This window comes from Anastrepha obliqua, chromosome 1, assembly GCF_027943255.1.
Source record: "Anastrepha obliqua isolate idAnaObli1 chromosome 1, idAnaObli1_1.0, whole genome shotgun sequence".
Lineage (NCBI taxonomy): Eukaryota > Metazoa > Arthropoda > Insecta > Diptera > Tephritidae > Anastrepha > Anastrepha obliqua.
In genome coordinates, this window is record NC_072892.1 from 178,063,640 (window position 1) to 178,083,880 (window position 20,241).

The window sequence follows — 20,241 nt, forward strand, 5'->3', positions numbered from 1 at the left end:
GGTTGTTAATGGTCCCGACATACGGAAACTAATGAGTCGTCAAGATTTTGAGCAAGTTCTGACAGACCGAGAATTAAATGGATGGCTCGCATTGAAAGCAGTCATCAAAGGACTTTTGGGTAAAGAACGTGAAGAAAACTACAGGCAATCTGTTGCAAACATGATGGCAGCTTTCGCTGAAATTGGGGTTAATATGTCATACAAAATTCATCTCTTGCATCAGCATCTTGAAAAACTCGCTCAACAGTTGCCAACTGAATCTGATGAGCAAGGCGAACGTCATCACCAAACTGCGCTTCCATTTGAAATAAGGTAACTATAGAGTGTGCATATTTTGAATTCCTAGATTTTTCTAATATCTTGGTCAGAGTGCACAATTTAAACATGTTAACGATTGAAAACTATTTTCGTTTCAGGTACAGAGGAAAGAAATCTCCAGATGCGATACTCGCTGAAATTTGTTGGTGGTATAAAAACACCTTTGAAGAAGAGGAAGACGAGGAAACAGAGGAAGAAGGGGAAGACACAGATGAAAATCCAGAATATCTGTTGGACGAAATAATCGATCTCTCTGATGATGATGACGATGACCAAGACATTAGAGAGAGCAGTGATGTTGATCCACAGCCGCCTGCTAAACGGCAGCTGGCCAAATTATTAATTTAATTTATTTTATTTTTCTACTTAAAACTTTTCATTATTAACATTTCAAAATTATATTTTTTTCCATATTTTTATATTTTCTTTTTCTATGTTTCTTCAAAACCAACACTGAACAAAATTGGTAAATAAAAAATGAGAAATAAATTAATATTAAGCTCAAAAAACGCAAGTTTTGTATTATGACTGTATGCCTAAAGCGCAAATTGTCGACTAAGACAATTTTTTTTCAAATTACATTTATTTAAGAAACTGAGAAGCATATTATAGACCACACAAAATGTAAAAAAGACTTAGTTTTGTTGAAAATATTTTCAAAAAACATGAAAAAAAAATAATTTTTCCAACATTTTGCCTCATAAGTACCATAAAAATTTTCGAAATCAATTTTTTCAAAAATTGTAATTATTGCACAGGTCTCTAGCAATAATTTGGCTTTTACAGATTGAAAAAATATCAATTAGTCGACGAGTTATAGCCAAAAAACCATATAAACAATATACTGAAAATCGGCATTTGACTGCAAACTTCGAAGGCCGATTAAAAAAAAATTCGAACTAACATAAACAAACGCCGCGATACGGGTCTTCTAATTTCGCCTCTATTTTCACCCGCCACTCTCAGAATGGACCTAACTTTTGCTAACCTGAATTTGTTCCACAGTGTAATTGTCGTCTAGTTTGCGATGGTGTGTTAACCAAAACAGCTGATTTTGTCTTATCGATTTTGTTACAAAACGGGTTACAGAACAGCAAGTTGGTTCAAATTCTGGTTAAGGAAAAATAACAATGCGAACATGGTTAAAATATGCGAATTCCATTAAAAGTCGTTCAAGCTACGATACAAAAGATCCAATAACCTGTTGCCATGTTATCTTCTTCATGTAACTCGGATCATCAAAGCATATGCATCAATAGGTCCACTGTCTAGTGAGGGCGCATGAAAGTAGAATAATTTACTGGTAAACAATACCCGGCATAGTTGAGATTAAGGCGCAGAAATCGCTAACTTTAAACACTCCCAATGCCCTGATGTAGCGAGAGTATGATGCCAGGCCGCAGCTGAACAATCATGAAGTCGTCTCTTCATTAAGTGGCTTTGAAAATTTTCTGAATATTTTCATGGAGAAATATCTGCTGCCAGCATCGGCAAACGCAGATAAAACTACTCCAACGGAATTCTTGCGCTTTCGCCCGGTAACTACTTAGAAGCGAAGCTATTCCTGGGTCGTTTTAAAAGTCCGTGCAAAAATGAAAACTGTTTGAATGTTTGTTGCAAACCTTTCTTATTTTTCGACGTAGTATCCTTTTTCTGTAATATAAAGTTAGTCCAACGCTATTCTAGTTTCTTGAACCCTTCCGAATAGTAGGAATTGCCTAAATCTGAAAAATATAATAGTAATTCCTTTCTGCAATCACCCATCAAGGACGAGAACCAAACAGGTGAAAAAAGTAAGAAGATGCTTTCAATTAAGATGATGACGACCAAAAGAAGCTAATTGCATTCGTATTAACCGCTTCAAGCCACTGATGAATTTCACCAGGTGTGTGATATTTAAACCCGCAGTATCCTCGGGTTTAACAAACAAGTGAGAGCCCAGATGTCTAAATCTTTGCCCGATGAGCGCAGAGTAGCTGAGAAGAACATGCTGAAATAATTCCATCTCTTCCTCCACACAGCTTCTGCAGAAAAGACTTGAAGCAATCCCAAGTCTCACCGCATGGACACCTAATGGACAATGTCCAGTAGGGATACCCACCAAATTCGAGAGCTGCGGCTTTACTGGCCTTAGAGGTTTTCCCGAGCGCCTTCGATTTACCCTTCACCAGAAGGATCTCTGGACTTTGCACTTTTGGAAACTATCAAGGACGAGAACCAAACAGGTGAAAAAAGTAAGAAGATGCTTTCAATTAAGATGATGACGACCAAAAGAAGCTAATTGCATTCGTATTAACCGCTTCAAGCCACTGATGAATTTCACCAGGTGTGTGATATTTAAACCCGCAGTATCCTCGGGTTTAACAAACAAGTGAGAGCCCAGATGTCTAAATCTTTGCCCGATGAGCGCAGAGTAGCTGAGAAGAACATGCTGAAATAATTCCATCTCTTCCTCCACACAGCTTCTGCAGAAAAGACTTGAAGCAATCCCAAGTCTCACCGCATGGACACCTAATGGACAATGTCCAGTAGGGATACCCACCAAATTCGAGAGCTGCGGCTTTACTGGCCTTAGAGGTTTTCCCGAGCGCCTTCGATTTACCCTTCACCAGAAGGATCTCTGGACTTTGCACTTTTGGAAACTAGCCCAGCGCTCGCTGAGTTGACGCGAGGCCCATTTTTCTCTCTCTACCTCTAGTTTTGCGATGAAACCGCCTCCCTCCGGGTTCTCTGTCTAGCCAGCTCATCAGCCCAGCAGCTTTCCTCTATGCTTTTGTCACTGGGGACCCAATTGAGCCTAATATCGAAGTATTCTGATGCAATCGAGAGAGAAGTCAGACATTCCCCAGACTAATTTCAAACGCTCAAGCAACGAGCACAAAACCTTAATTGCCGCTAGGTTGCCAGTAAGTACAGAAGTAAGCAACCAATCCACTGCTTCGTTAACTGAGCCATTCGTAAGCATACGGATAGGGTCCCTTCCTTATTTTCTTCTCAATATTGGACTTCCATGTTGGCCCTCTGTCAATGATGAATCCCAGGTACTTCATCCTGCCAGGGAGCACCATTCGAGCTCACGCTATTGAAGGGTAGGTATTTTATATTTCCTCGTAAATAATACAAGCTACATCTTCAGAGCCTTTACTGAGAGACCGCAATCTGGAGAGCCCTATTTCCAAAAGTGCTAAGGCGTTAGTTGGGGCGTTGGCGTGACGGAAATTCAAAATCGCCCGATTTTCTCGTTTCACACCAATGCCAAGCTTCAAGATGTATACCGATCTGACCAAAACTTGATGTGTGTTCTTCCAAGAGGTGCTACTAACTAAACATAATCTCGATAGGCGCCAGTAGTGCCGTCTCTTTGACTTTGTACCGACTTCTCAAGCGACCCTCGTTATTCAAAAATTATCAAGTTCTATAAATTTAATTAAATTTAATTTGTGCCTTGTAGCTGCAATCTGTATTTTAATAATATCTATCTATGAATGCCAGTTCTTGCGAGCTTACAATATATTTTTCTTATGACACAAAAATTTTATTAATTTATTTATTCTCCTTATACTTACAATTAAAAAGTACATAAAACACTTGCGCTTTCTAAAATGCCTAACGGCACTATCCTTCTAAGGGGTAAGGAGTGCTGTATTCCTTGCTACACAAAAACTATCCTTTGAAAGCATTTAGGCAACTAGCATCTGGGTTAAATATATGTGGAGTACAAATGTTTGCATACCTGCAGTAGAATCAGCAGCAGCTACTAACCTGAACAGTTCACAAGCTTGCAGTGAGCGCTCGCAACATATGCGGGTATCCATTGGTCATCAGCCATAACGAGACATACGAAAGGTAAAGGATCAGAAGGACACCAAACGACTATAAGGGTATTTACATACACATATACATATATACATACATACGTGCATATTGGCGTACATGTAATTAGGGTGCATGAGAATCAATTAAAGTTTGCCAACACCAGTTATTTTGCTTTGTCATTCAAACGTAGAAAGTTTTTCGTATTTTCAATGCAATTAAGAAAGTCCAATGCTAGCGCAAATAATAACTGAATTTCATGCATTCCATTTTCATTTTACTGTTTGAACTTCTCCTGTTCTACATGAACGAGTAGATGTATGTGTGCTGACGTTTGCAGTTTTACTTGGATTAAAAGGGAAATTATGAATACTTGGGAAAAATGGGGGCAGAATGTTCAGTACACATTTTGGAAATACATTCAAAAGTTAAAATATTTGCTCATGTAAGTGTATGTAGGCTCATGAGTATGTGACCTATTGAGCGGTGATCTTTTGACAACAACAGCAATGCGATTACCTTCTGGTAATACGAACGAAAAGAAGGCTTTTAGCTCACGCATTTTGGGCAGCAAAAAGCGCGGTCGGCCACGAAGATGATGTGGAAGACGATCTGCGTGGGTGAACGTAATAAAAAACCATGCAATGAATCGAGGCGTATGGAGCGAAAAAGTAAATGATGCACTGGTCCACGTCGAGCTGCAAATACTGTGATGATGATGATGTAAAACGAACGTGGAAAGTAAGACACACTGACGCAAATGTTGCTGCATCCATAGAAATTGTGGCATAGTGGAATAGAAAAGATATATAAACACTTATTATTTTACAGGTGAACTGAAAATAAACAAGATGCCCGTTTAAAATCACTTGTATACGTCTGATTTGAAGAAAACGTTCAAGCGTAACGAAATCAATGAACTATCGCAGTGGAGATTAACTAGCGATGAGCCATGAGTAACGTATACGAAAAACGGCTCAAAAGGCTTGCAGTCAAATTGAAGTCAGCCGACTTGAACGATCGCCCATCCGAGTTTGATGGTCAAGGAGGTTTTGCTGAACGTTTGGTAAAAGGCAACACAAACGGATCTCCAACAGACGAAGGTGCAGGGAAGTTACCTGCAGACCGGCCAAAATATACTCGAGAATGCTAGGCAAAAATACAAACATTTTTCAAGCGAAAGGCTTCTTATTCGTCTTGATTCGCGCGATAACTGCTTTCGCGATTTTGGCCGTATTCAACAAAGCGCGCCAGCCGTTTCTCTCTCGTCCTAATCGGCGACACAAGAAGTAAAGTCAAGTCCTTATACACTTCATCTTTCCAACGCAGAGGAGGTCTTCATCTTCCTCTGCTACCACCAGCTGGTACCGTATCGAATACTTTCAGAGCCGGAGACTCAATTGCCCTGGCTAAATCCTTTCAGTCAAAGTTCTATAACTCCCTCAGTTTTCGTCAAATTTGCTTAAATTTTTAGAACAGAACTACGGAAGCGTCAGTCGTCTGCAATATCTAAAAAATACAACAATCGGGATGAAAGCAAAAATCGGTCAAATTAGCCTAAAGCCTCCGTATTTACTCGGATGACATGACCCAGCCAATAAAGTCACTGAACCTTTATTCGCTTTACTATGTCTATATCGTCGTAACGCTCATACAGCTCACTGTTCCATCGCCTGCGATATTCGCCGTTGCCAACGTGCAAAGATCCTCAAAATCTTACGCAGAATCTTTCTCCAAACACTCCAAGCGTCACGCTTCTGCGCCATACGTTAGGACGGGCATGATGAGAGCCTTGTAGAGTATTAGTTTTGTTCGTCGAGAGAGGACTTTACTACTCAATTGCCTACTTAGTCCAAAGTAGCACTTGTTGGCAAGATAGATTTTACGTTGGATTTCAAGGCTGACATTGTTATCGGTGTTAATGCTGGTTCCTAAATAAACGAAGTCCTTTTCAACCTCGAAATTATAACTGTCAACAGTGACGTGGGTGCCGATACGCGAGTGCACCGACTGTTTGTTTGAAGACAGGAGGTACTTCGTTTTGTTCTCGTTCATCAGCAAACCCATTCGCTTTGCCTCTTTATCCAGTTTGGAGAAGGTAGAACTAACAGCGCGGTTGTTAAGGCCGATGATGTCGATATCATAGATATCAGAATACCAAATTCAGACATTGCGGCATACAAGTAACTCCTTTCCGTACTGTCGAATGCAGCTTTGAAGTCGACGAAAAGATGGTGTGTGTCGATTCTCCTTTCATGGGTCTTTGCCAAGATTTGGCATATTGTGAATATTTGGTCGATGGTAGACTTTCCAGGTCTAAAACTGATAAGGCGATAAGGCCTTATAGGCGATATTTGGAAGACTAGTCCCGCGATAATTGGCACAGATTGCAGGACCGCCCTTCTTATGGATTGCGCAAAGCAGACTTAAATTGCAATCGGCAGTCATGCTTGCATCTGGTCATATTTAGGATTTGAGCCGATGCATTTACATTACCCGCTCTTCGCCGCCGTACTTGAATAGCTCAGCCAGCAGTCCGTCATGAAATATAGAACACTTTACAAAAAAATCGTATCTGCATCAAAAAGGGTGTGAGTGGCTGTATGTGCATCGCAACAAGTCAATCAAATTATCTCAGAGTGTAAGACCTAAATTTTGTCCTCAATATCTGTACGCATTTTGTTTTCGTTTCTCGTCTTTCACACAGTCTACCGCTAAACATTACTAAAAATATAGAAAACTATTAAAAACTCTGCTATTTAAAAGCCGGCTTTGGAAAGATTTAGCCTCTTGATTACTATTTTTTTACCTCTTTCTTCTTTTCCCTTCGGCTTCACCTTTTCATCTTTTCTATTTAACTTTTTTCTGTCTGTTATATTTGAAGTGAACTCATCTTAGAAATAAGTCTCAGATTTGAAATTCAAATATACTTACGTGCGATATATTCAATGCTAAAATACAGTCAAACGTTTTTGTGCTATATTTTATTAAATAAAAATAAAAAAATCCGTTTTTACATTATTTGTGAATGATTTGATCTGTTTTAGTGGCCTCGAAATATAATATTAAGTTTCTGTAAGTGTTTTTGGTTAGGTCAAGGCCAGATTGATAAAGTGAAAGTAAGATTTTTTTTTTATGTTTTTCTCCTAGTCTGTAAAGCATTTGCAGCCTCCAAGTTCATTAGCAAATAAATAAATAAATGAATGAAAATAATTCTCAATGTTTTGTTGATTTACTAAAGTTGGCAAATATTTTTCCTTAGTTTTTCTAAGATTTATATAGAGCCAAAGTTTTATTAATTTTTTTTAAATGATGATTACCTTATATATATATACCTATATAATTGGCGCGTACACCCTTTTTGGGTGTTTGGCCGAGCTTCTCCTCCTATTTGTGTTGTGTGTCTTGATGATTGCCTTAACCGTGTTTATTTTACAGAATATTTGCCTTGAATTATTTTTTTATTGTGATAAAATACGTTATGGCTACTCTAACAATGTTTATTTTCCGTTAAAATGTATTAGTAATTTTACAATGAAATAAATTCAAAGCCAAGCTAAGCTTAGTTTCAACCTAAGCAATAGTTTCAAGTGAAAGTGGAATATTTCTCAGAATACCTAATATTATATACTCGCATTTCCTTGCAATTGGCATGCAAACCTATTCAAGGCATTCGAAGGCTACTCAAAATGCACCAAAAGCATTCGCGAAACCTGTCATCTCAGCTATTTCACGCGGAAACTGTACAGGAACGTATGTTTTCCCACTTGAAAGTCAAATTGAAATGCGGCAAATGTTCGTACCCACTTCAATAATGGAAATGTAACCAAACCTCCTCACCCTTCGAGCCAATTTCTACCTCACTATCAAAATGTAAAATTAGAAATCGAAATCAAAGCAGTCGTACAAACGCAATCGTGCACTCGAGTGGGTATTCGTGGAAACGTTCTTAGCATGGAAATTGAATATGTACGAGTGAATGTACTTATATGTATGGTTGTATGTTTGTATGTATGTGCGTATGTATATATGTGTGAGTGTGTGTTTATATGTGTGTAAGTATGCCCATAAGTAAGCATGCACATAAGTATTTAAGTGCACATGCACGTTGGTTGTTGCTCTCTTTAACGCCCGAAAGCTTATGAACTATGCAGAGGTACTGCACGACCGCCAACCGCAAGAAAAGTATGGAATGTACGAGCACTAGTCAAGAATTACTTTTAAGAAAAGAATAATGCAAAAAAATGGGGAAATATTTTCGATTGCATCAGCACCAGTAACAACTGCGACACGAAATAGAAATATTCAATTCGCTTCTGCTTTTACACTTTTGCTTGATAAAGCGTGAAGCGTGAAGAATACAAAATAGTGCAATGCCACTTTGAATTATTCATACTGGATTAATTTGCAAGCATTTGCGCTGCAACACCACCATGAATACATTTATGGCCGTATAGCGCGGATTTGGTTGAGAGTATTGACAAACGAAAATGACGAAAACGTCAAGGACTGAGTAAAGGTCAAAGGTCTCTAGTTTCTATGTATTTGTATCTTTACAAGCTTTTATATTGTTTTTTGAGATTTTCACATTAAATGGCTGACTTTAAAAAATGCAGAGGTGAGATGCAGTATTGCCCGGTTTTGGATTTTTCCTAAAAAATACGGGCGATTTTTTCTCTTTTAATATTCTGTTAAATTAAAATGAATTTTTGGAAAGATATATTTAAAAATCACTGCTAAATTAATAGGGTATTTCCCCACACAATATCTATGTATGTAAGCAAATGCACAAAACCCAACTTTCTTCTTCCCAAGTTTCTTTATGAGACCACTTAAAGTCAGCCATTGTCACAATTGATTGACGAACCACCTACTTCGCGAAAGAACAAATACATTTATGTATTGCAAATGCATTAGCCTTAAACTCACATCATTATTTATACAAAAATATACATTTGAACATACTTCTGCCCACAGTGCGCTTTGCCTTTTTTTGCGTGGCCCCAACTATAAGTATTGAAGTAACTCATACGCCCCGTCATACTGGCAAAAGTAAGCTGCCAATAAATCTGGTGTCCGCACAAAGCCTATTCTCAATATAACTAAGCCCATTAATTATACTAGCTAATGTTAGACTGAGTTATGCGAAAGCTGTTGTAGTCGCCCAGCCGAAAGGGGAAAAAATTTATTTATTCGGATATTGAAAATCAACATAATTTCAGGCATATTTAAGTATATTTGACACACTAAATGCATAATTGGCATGTCGTTTGGCTTAGGAAAGAATGTGAAAGCTCTTTTTCTTTTTCTAAACGAAATTTATTCATACATTTTGATTGTAGGCGTACCGCATATTATTGTGTTGCAGAAAGAAATACTTGATATACTATAGTGTATATATAATAGGGATGTCAATCCCGAGATCTCCCAACACCATAATATCGCGATCCAGATTAACTAGTGTCTTCTTCTTCTTCTTAATTGTCGCGATAAGTATCGAAAATTTGTAGTTCTATACGTAGATAAATTTAATTTTATTACAAGTTGTTAAGTAACATTTTTTTGTAGAAATTCTAGTGGACAGACTTTCAACTCTTGTCCTGAACCTTCTGATCACGTTTTCGTCCAGTTCGCCAATACTTTAGTTCGTATTGACTTTAATATTTTTTTAACAAGATTCAGAGATAGAGCGACCCAGTTTTCGCTATATCGTCTACTATCTCGTTTCTTTCAATGCCCTTATGGTTTGGAGCCCAAAATAAATGCAGCTAAAAATTCGCTGCCAACCTTTCTACTTGTAATGTAATCTCTTTAATGGCTGCCTGACTAGCTGATAACCTTAGAATAGATTTCAGTAGTAATACAGACAAGGTCTACGGAATTTTCATTAGAAAAAAGTTTCTCTTTTTAATGTCGAGCCGAAGGTCCTGGCAGCCAGTGCTCCTTTTTTACGTGTAAGAATAATTGTATTATTATTCCATGTCTGTAAATAAATAAATAAATAATGTCTAAGCAAATGACACTAATTTAACTTTTATTTGCAAAGTAGTGTTTTCATGGGCAGATTTTATGTGCCAGCTCAGATTGTCGTTAGATGACACTCGAAATTCATTCCAAATGATTCTATGGTAAATAAAGAATATTATTTGGAAGTTATGCGACGTTTGAGAGAGAATGTGCGTAGGAAACGGCCCAACTTGTGGAAAGAAAACTCATGGATCTTGCGCCATGATAACGCACCGTCTCACAAGGCTCATATTATGAACACTTTTTTGATCAAAAACTCGACAAATATCATCAAACAACCACCGTATTCACCGGATTTAGCCCCCTGTGACTTTTTCCTTTTCCCCAAACGTAAATTGCCACTCTGCAGCTACCGCTTTGAATCGAGAGATGTCATTAAGGAGAATTCGCTAAAGGAGCTGAAGAAAATCTCTTCAAATACATTTAAAAGTTGCTTGATAACTGAACTAATCATTGGCATATGTATATTGCTTCGAATAGAGCCTATTTTGAAGACGACGAAATAAATTTTGATGATTAAACAAATATTTTGCCTTTTATTGAACTATTCCCGGTACATTTTAGACCGAATATTAATTATAAAGCGCTCTCGATGGGGTGTTAAGACAGATTCGCTCCACAAGGGAAGGGCAATCCTCTGGGACCAAAAAAAAAAGGTTTTATTTTTTTGAATTTTGTAATTGCAAAGTTTTTCAATATATGTATTAATTTATTATTTGTGTACCACTCATCTCAAAAAAAATTAGTAGCTCCACTTGAAAAACGGAGTTAGTGATCAAAAGTTAATTCACTCATCTTATCCAATAGCTGAATCAAGCAGAGGACAGTTATTTATTTTATTTACTTATTTATTAACTGTTTGAGCTCAATTCTAAAGGTTTAAAAATAACATTAAAACAGAGGTGTTTTAGTGAAAAAGACTTGACAAAGGGAAATAGTAGTTATAGGGAAAAAAATTCGATTTTTTTTTTTTGGTAAAATAGTCAGCAACAGCGAAGACAGCTGCTCAAGTCGTACCGACTCAAATCTGGCCTGTGAGCGGATTTACGTAAATGGCTTGAATAAACCAGAGCCAAACCTTATGAGCATATATGTGCTATGCCGAATAGATATTATTACTATTATTATTTTTAGGCTACTACTACATTTACAACGAATGTGTTCTGAACAGAATCGGCAGATGATGGTCTCAGAGTGACCAATTTTGTTTAAGTGGTAAGTGGTGGTCTGTAAAGTAACCAATTAAAAGTTTTAAGGTAGGTAGGCTAGATGGAGAGAGTATCACGGCAGCACTACAAGTACCACTAGAGTACCATTATGTACCCTAATTTAGACCACTTCCGGCGAAAAATTACAAAACTTAAAAGAAGAAACATCATCTACAGATGATGTAAAAAAAAAATAAATAATTGGCGCGTACACTTTTGTTAGGTGTTTGGCCGAGCTCCTACTCCTATTTGTGGTGTGCGTCTTGATGTTGTTCCACAAATGGAGGGACCTACAGTTTCAAGCCGATTCCGAACGGCAGATATTTTTATGAGGAGCTTTTTCATGGCAGAAATACACTCGGAGGTTTGCCATTGCCTGCCGAGGGGCGACCGCTATTAGAAAAATGTTTTTATTAATTTTGCTTTCACCGAGATTCGAACTAACGACCTCTCTGTGAATTCCGAATGGTAATCACGCACCAACCCATTCGGCTACGGCGGCCGCCTAGATGATGTAGTAGAGGAAAGAAAAGGGATCTAGACTGGAGAACTGCTTCAGGTTATCCCCGAAAGGCACACAAAGGAACCTCAAGTGCCTAACCACCAGACCCGGGCCATTACAAAGAAAGTTCAACAGTCAAGTTCAAAACTCAACAGTCTCTTGCTCCGGTGAATCCCCACAGCTTCTGCAATAGGGATAGTTCGAGTTCTGATCCCCCAGTAACCGGTGAACCCCACTATAAGTTTGGAAATTGATTGCTGGGAAATCGCTACCACTTTAAGCGTCCTGCTTCTATCGTACTGAGGACAAAGTGATTTTCAGATAGGCCAGGATAAAATTGAGTTCCATCTGTCTTGCGCTTTTTAAAACCGATTCTATTGACCCTTTCCTGGTAAGCTGATCAGCAAATAATCTATCTTCCCCTGCCCTGTTCCCAGTAATGAGAAATGTTTCCTGCAAATTTGAGATGTTAATCTCCTTCTTACAGGAGTGGACCAAAAGAGAGCAGCAACATGGCGACAATAGGGCTTTAATAGCAGCGTGACTATCAGAAAACATATTTATGTCTCCCTTCCAACAGCGATCCTTAAGCATTTTGCATTCCTGCAGGATTGCGAAGACCTCTGGTTGAAAAACACCACTAGTTTTTGGCAGTTTGAAGGAGACTGATATATTGGCTGATCTAGAGAAAATCCCCACTTCAACTCCAGATTTCATCTTGCATCTATCGGTGCAGAGTCACCTATGTCTGTGCAGACTCTCTTCTCCTTCCAATCCAGCCAGCTTGGAAAAATAGTCCTACCACAACTCTCAAAATCCCGTTTGCGGATGGAGAGATCTGTACGTAGTACAAAGAAGGAGCAGTCAAATCTGAAGTATAAGTAGTGAAAGTAGTTTATCAAAAATTCCTCTGTTCGGCGTTAGGAATAGTTTCGCATGTCGCTTACCGATAAAATTTCGCCAGCGTTCAACGAATTTCTTCCCCTTCCACCTCCTGAGAAGTTTGCTCATGTAGCCTTTAGTATGTCCACAGAAAGGCTCGGTACCAATCAGAGGCATGTTTATCTGTTTTTAGCTAGACGATCAGCCATTTCATTTCCCTCATACCCCTTATGTCCAGGAAACCAACCTACTAATATTGTGTTGAAGCTCACTAACGTTTTCAGAGGTTTCAGGCATTTTTGAAGTGATTGTAGTTAATAAAAGGGTCTTCAAAGTCATCTGACTCTCTGAAAGTATATACATGTGAGTTTCTCTCATTTTTCTAGAGACCCACTGGAATCAATTTTTGAATTTAGGTCTATTGATTCCCGCTCCTGTTCTACCTACTTCTAATTTCGACCCATCAGTAAACCATATCTGGGAGCCTTAAAGAAAAATAAATAATTGACGCGTACACTTCTGTTAGGTGTTTGGCCGAGCTCCTCCTCCTATTTGTGGTGTGGGTCTTGATCTTGTTCCACAAATGGAGGGACCTACAGTTTCGTGCCGATTCCGAACGGCAGATATTTTTATGAGGAGCTTTTTCATGGCAGTAATACACTCGGAGGTTTGACATTGCCTGCCGAGGGGCGACCGCTATTAAAAAAATGATTTTATTTATTTTGCTTTCACCGAGACTCGAACCAACGACCTCTCTGTGAATTCCGAATGGTAATCACGCACCAACCCATTCGGCTACGGCGGCCGCCTGGGAGCCTTACTCTCATTAATAAGAACTTGTAAAGTTCCTGAAGAGAATGGGTTTGGGTGATAATACAGTGTGAACGATATGAAGTGCTACCAACTTCACACTGCTTGTATCTGTAAAACAGCTAATGACATCAACGACAAAATTGTTCTAATGACAGTTCAATATATTGTTTATAAGCCAACAAAAGCATTTGCGTCTCAGTTTTGTTGAATTTTTTTTTCTGTGATGGAATTTAAACGAAGTAGTGTGATTGCGATATATTTGGCTGGAAAATCTCAACCAGCCATTGTTCGTGAGCTCAGTCACCTCAAAGTGAATAAAAGGTTTGTGTATCGCACTAAAAGACGTTACAATGATACTGGTAGCATTGCAAAACGCTATAGAGGTGGACAAAAAAAACCGCAACAACGCCAGAAATGGTTCGGAAAGTGAAGGCTCGACTTGAACGAAATCCACGTCGAAATGGAAGAAAAATAGCCAAAAAACTGAAAATATCGAAAGACAGCATTCCACGCATATTGAAAAATGAGCTCAAGGTCAAGGCTTACAAGTTCCAAAAAGCACACGATCTTTCACGGAAGCAAAAAAAAGTTCGGTGCGAAAGAGCAAAGGAGTTGTTGCGCTTGCATGAACGTGGCGAATTTCCTAACATTGTATTTTCTGACCGAACGCTCATACGAGAATTTCAGCCTACGTATGGCCACTCGAAGCAATTTCCCATCGCAAGTAATGGCCCAAACCACGCAGTGACCGCTGATGGACGCTCTCCAATCGTTTTTATCGAGCCTGGTGTCAAAGTGAATGGGACTTATTATCGGGAAAATGTTTTAGAAGCTGCTTTAGAGCCGTGGACACGCAAACATTTCGGTCGTAGACCATGTACGTTCCAACAGGACTCGTCACCGTCTCATTAAGATCGTGTGAACCAAGAATTGTTAAAAAATCATGTTCCACACTTCATTTCGTCCACACAATGGCTTTCGAATTCGCCAGACGCAAATCCGATGGACTATTCCATCTGGTCCATTTTGGAGAGCAAGGTGAGGACTAAAAAATATGTCAGTATGGATGCGCTGAAATAAGCAATTATACAAGAATGGGAAAAAATACCTCAAGATCACATTCAAGCAGCATGCAACGCATTTTTTGACCGCTTGAAGGCTATAGTCAAGGCAAAAGGTGGTCATATCGAGCTAAAGTGAATACAGGTATATGTTAAAATTGTAATCATTTTTGAACAATTTTGTCTTTGAAATCAATAAAAACTAATTTCACACAAAAAAGTTATGGTGTTTTGAATAGGTAAGTTTATCGGAAGTCTTCTAGGATCTTTAAATGTCCTTTCACGTGCCCACGTTTTGATCAGATAAGCCTTTTTGTCTTAAAGCCCTCAATCGAGTTTCGTTTTCAATTAAAATACGAAGCGGAGATATGCAGAGTAGATATATGTTAGGGTACACCTAATGTGTCAGTTGGGCAAGTTTTCGTTTCCCCTATTATACCGACAAAGACGAGGTGGTACTATTTGTTGAGTTCGTTTACCGCCTTTCGTTACTTAACTTCAGGCCACCGTGCAAGGGAATGAATCGATATACCAGTTATTTATATAAATTGAAAAATCGCTTCTCATTCCTTTTTGAATACTGCACAAGTTCCTTCTCCGATTTGTGGTGTGATAGTTCATATTATCAATATTATTCATATTATCCCAGGTGGGGAGAGACATCAAGTATTAAGTATGCCGACTTCGAAACTTTTCCATAGTATAAACCCTATCGAGACCTTTCCATTCCTTTCCGCTGGGCACAACTAAGTGAAACCATATTTCTTTAATTTAATATTTCATGTCCACAATAGGAATGTAACCCGCGACCCATCGAATGGTAGTCACGTACCCGTTCACATAAAAAGTGCTGCAGCCACAAAGGAGCAAAAACGTAAGGCAAGTAATAGCTGTAGTTCAGCCTTGCCACGCTTTGACGTCAGCGGGCCACTAGTTGCCAGACAGTAAATCAAAATTAATTCTGCTGTAAATCTCGCATTTCTTTTATTTCGAATATTCTCACAATTATAAATACGTTTGTGTGCGTATGCAGTCTTCTATAACCAGCTTTGGGGTTTTACATTTCAAATCGCAGCAATAAAATTTGAATGCTCGCCACCAAATTCCAAGTCATAAATCCCTTTGCACTGATGGCACATAAATTTTCTGCAAAACTCTTTGCCCGATTTTTTTTCTCTTTTCTGTCACCATTTCCAATTTTAACTGCCTCAATTGCTTCAGCGCACCAAATCAAGAAACGAAAAATTTCAGCTTTGGCGCACACACACACACAACATTTAGCAGTCGAACTGCCATATTATGAGCCAGTCTGCCTGCACATGCCATGCACCTCGGCAAATGAAATTAATTTCTTTTACTGCGTCGGCAAGCTGACCAGTAGCACACGACTTATGCACAGAGGCCTACGTTCTTGTGTATGAAAATCCATGTGTAAGTATGTCTGGGTACGCTGCTACTTTCAAAGTCAATGCTATTGACATTGTGGCCGCTGTTGCTGGCGTTGTTGGTGTATGTACAGGGCCATGACATCCACTTCCGTACCAATTGAAACCATAAAAACTTTACCTCTCACTTCGCTGGTGGTGCGCTTCTCCGTTTGATCTCCCTACGACAGTTGCCAATAAATTAAATTCACTCTATAGTAAGTTATCTCAGGCTGTCGAAAGCAGACGATGGTAAGAGTGCAGGAGTGTTGAAAGAGCAGACAAAAAAGTAGTCTCTATACAGCTAAGCCCGGCCAACTGGTCAAATAGTAGCCACGGACGCGCTAAGTGAAATGTCCAACAGCAACAGCGTCGCAAAATATACACACACATACACACACACACCCACACTCACACCCATACTCGTTCACACCACCCCGCTCGCCTTCATTTTATTTCAGCCACTGCAGTTGCATAAATTTTTTGCCTCTTCCATCTCCCATCTCCCATGGCCATTGAGCGCAGCAAAGTGGCAACGAGTGAAACATCTACACTTGACAACCAATACCACAAACCAAGCGACTAACCAGCATCTTAAGTGATTTCATTTCTATGGCACCTCAATTAGTATTCAGCACATCACAATTCGCCCACCACAGTGCCGGTATTTTGTTACTACTACATTTTTTCACTCTCAGCGGAATCATTTCAAAGTTCTTCGACTTTTCACAACTTTCGCACAGTGATTGTTTTTGTACATATTTTATGTTTTTCTTCCCAAAGAAAGCGCAAAAATGTTTGCGCCTTTTTTTCGTAGTTGGTCAAGGCTATTCGATGTGCAAAACTTAATGTTGCGCCATTGATTTCAAATTCAAAGGACAAATTTAAGTTGTATATTGAGCAAACGGTAGCCCTGGAAAACAAGCAGCTCAGTTAATTTATAAGGAAATGTATTTTTAATTTAACTTATAAAATAAATCCGACTAAAATTTTTTGTATAAAATTTAATAGAAATGAAATGTGAAAACAGTTTTCTCATAAAATTATCTCACATTATCACTAGGGCTGATTTTTTATGCTGAGAAATGAGCTACTAATATTCTGTTTAGAGGAGATACGAAGGCAAACAGCCTATCTAACGGGCTGTCATGCAAATGAACTAGACTAAGATTTAAAAACTTACTGCAAGGTTTAAGTCTACTTTTACGAGATTCAGCAAATAAAACCATGTACGACGGGTGTTCAAAGGTATCGCGAATTTTGAATTTTCGCCGGTTGCGTATATTCGAACGCCGACGAGTTCGGCCATTTTGAATGTTCAGTTAATTGTTGACAGCTGCTTTGCTTGCACGTGTTTCGGCTCGTCTTCGATTTTTATCCATTCAAAGAACCTGTATAAAATTTTGTGTGAAAAACGAAATTAAGTGCGCGGATGTATTCCGGAGAAGCTACTTTGGACCAAAGCAACGTTTATCGGTGGTACAAAATATTCTCTGAAGGCCGAGAAGATGTGAACGATGAAAAGCGTGCCGAACGCCCGAGCACTTCAACAACAGACGAAAAAATTGATGAAGTGAAGAAAATGGTATTGGCCAAACGTCGAATCACCGTGCCATTCGATTTTTTCAATGATTTGGTAATGTGACGGGTTGCCGCAAAATTCCTACCAAAACTGCTCAATTTCGACCAAAAGCAGCATCGCATGAACACTGCTAGTGAGATGTTGGACTATGTCCGCGACGACCCAAATTTGCTCCAGAGGGTCATAACTGGTGACGAATCGTGGGTTTATGGTTAAGACGTGGAATTCAAAGCTCAATCATCTCAATGGAAGCTGCCGCACGAACCAAGACCGAAAAAAGCGCGCCAAGTTCGTTCAAAAGTAAAAGTTTTGCTTACCGTTTTCTTCGACTGCAGGGGCGTTGTACATCATGAGTTCTTGCCACAGGGTAAAACAGTCAATAAGGAAGTTATGCGCAATTTGCGGAAGCAATCCGCCAGAAATGCTCGGATTTGTGGAAGAACAAAAATTGGCTCATGCATCACGATAACGCCCTTGTTCACATATCGTTGCTTGAGTGCGACTTTTTGGCCAAAAACAACACACTAATGATGCCACAGTCACCATATTCCCCAGATCTGGCCCCCTGTGACTTTTTCTTGTTCCCGAAACTAAAGAGGCACACGAAAAGACGGCGCCACGCTACGATTGACAAGGTAAAGACGACATCGAAAGATTAGTTGAACAAGATAAAAAAAAAGATTTTTTGAAGTGCTTCAAAGATTGGAGAAAACGTTGGCACAAGTGCATAATATCTCATGGGGATCACTTTGAAGGGGACAAAATATATATCTATATATATATAAAAATTCAGCCGTTTTTCGCGTTGTGATGAACTTTACGGAGAATGGCTCAACCGATTTTAACCAAACTTTGCCACATTGAAGAGACACATGTGGAGAAGGTTAGTGTTTTGAAATTTTAATCGAAAAATAGGCCAAAACGTGGACCCGGGTAACCCGAGAATGTGTTTGTACAATATGGGTATCAAATGAAAGCTGTTGATAAGTGTTTTAATACGGGGTAATTTTCATACCTGTTGGTGACTAGGGTCTTGAAATATAAGCCAAAACGTGGACCCGCCGTGTCTTTGCACCGAATTAAACCAAACTTACACACATTGTTAAGTAAGTATTGAAAATGGGTTTCGTAAAGTTTGGTTGTAATTCGGAGCACTGGCAACGGGTACAGCGTTCTTTTGAACCAGCCATAATGTCGCTTACTTTTTTAACGCTTGGGGCGGACCTGAACTGTCAAATTGACAGTGTGAGTTACAAGTTACAGTTATTTTTTCGGTTCATATGCGATAAGCTACGATACACCATGAGTGAAAAAAATGGTAAAAAAAATGAAAAAACAAAAGAAATTGTTAAAGGATGCAAAAGAAGAGCACGAAAAATGCGTAACTTTGATGAAAAAATTAATAGTCTTATCATGCAATTTGTCCACAATTTTCAGAAGAAAAGAGATGATTTAAGAAAATCACAACAAAATAAAATAATCCTGACCATGTGGACTTGGGCTTTTAAAAACATATGCATCGAAAATATAATCCACAAAATTGAAAAAAAAAACATGTTTTAAAATCTCAGAATACCATAATTACAATCATGTTTATTACAGTACAAATGCCAAGACAATCACGTAATCATATTGGTCGTTCGACAAATAATAATAGGCGCATGAGAAATGCCCGTCAAGAACAAAATGAAGTAGTCAAACGATTGATGAATAATGTTATCCAAGCAACTATTTTAATTGGCAAATTCAAGACGTTCTAATACCAAGAATTCGACCAATGATTCCACCTGAATTGCCATTTGAATTCAAGCGTTTGCAACTGCCCATTCGTTGAGCATTTGCAATAACTATCAATAAATCACAAGGGCAAACTTTAGAAATATGCGGGATGAATTTAGAAAAACCAGTATTCACCCATGGTCAACTATACGTTGACTGTTCACGTGTTGGGAAGCCAACAACATTATATATTTACTCAAAAACAAATAGAAAAACAAAAAAATATTGTTTATGCCAAAGCGCTTGAATAAAGAATAAAGAAATAAATAATATGAAAACCATATCTTTTTTGTTCTAAACCATATCTATTCTATTTTAGTGTTCCCAGCGAAGTTAGTTAATGAATAAATAAATAATTTTTGAAAAAAGAGGTTGTCTGTAAAGTCGGTTTACTGATGATAGTTTAACGTGACAACGTCATTAGAAAATATTGATGGAATGGTTGCAATTTTCAAAACAAAATTTTAATTGTATTTGTTTGATAGATATTTTGTATGGATATGTATGGATATAGAGGAGGAGGTAAATGGAATCGCAATGGAATAGGTCAAGTTACATTTACACAAACGTGAAAAATGACGAAACATTTATCAAATTCATGAAAGATATCTTCAATTTCGATTGTGCATCAGACGTTAATAAGTCAACAACACTAAGAGGCACCATCATCGATTTGCCTTTTTCAAGACACTTTACACTCGAAACACTCCCTTTCATTTCCTAATTTTTCTATCATCGTCCTATTCCCAACAGAGAAATGGTTCATTACCATTCACACAGGAAGAAGGCATATGCAAATACAAATATGTGAATTTATATATAAATGCGCATA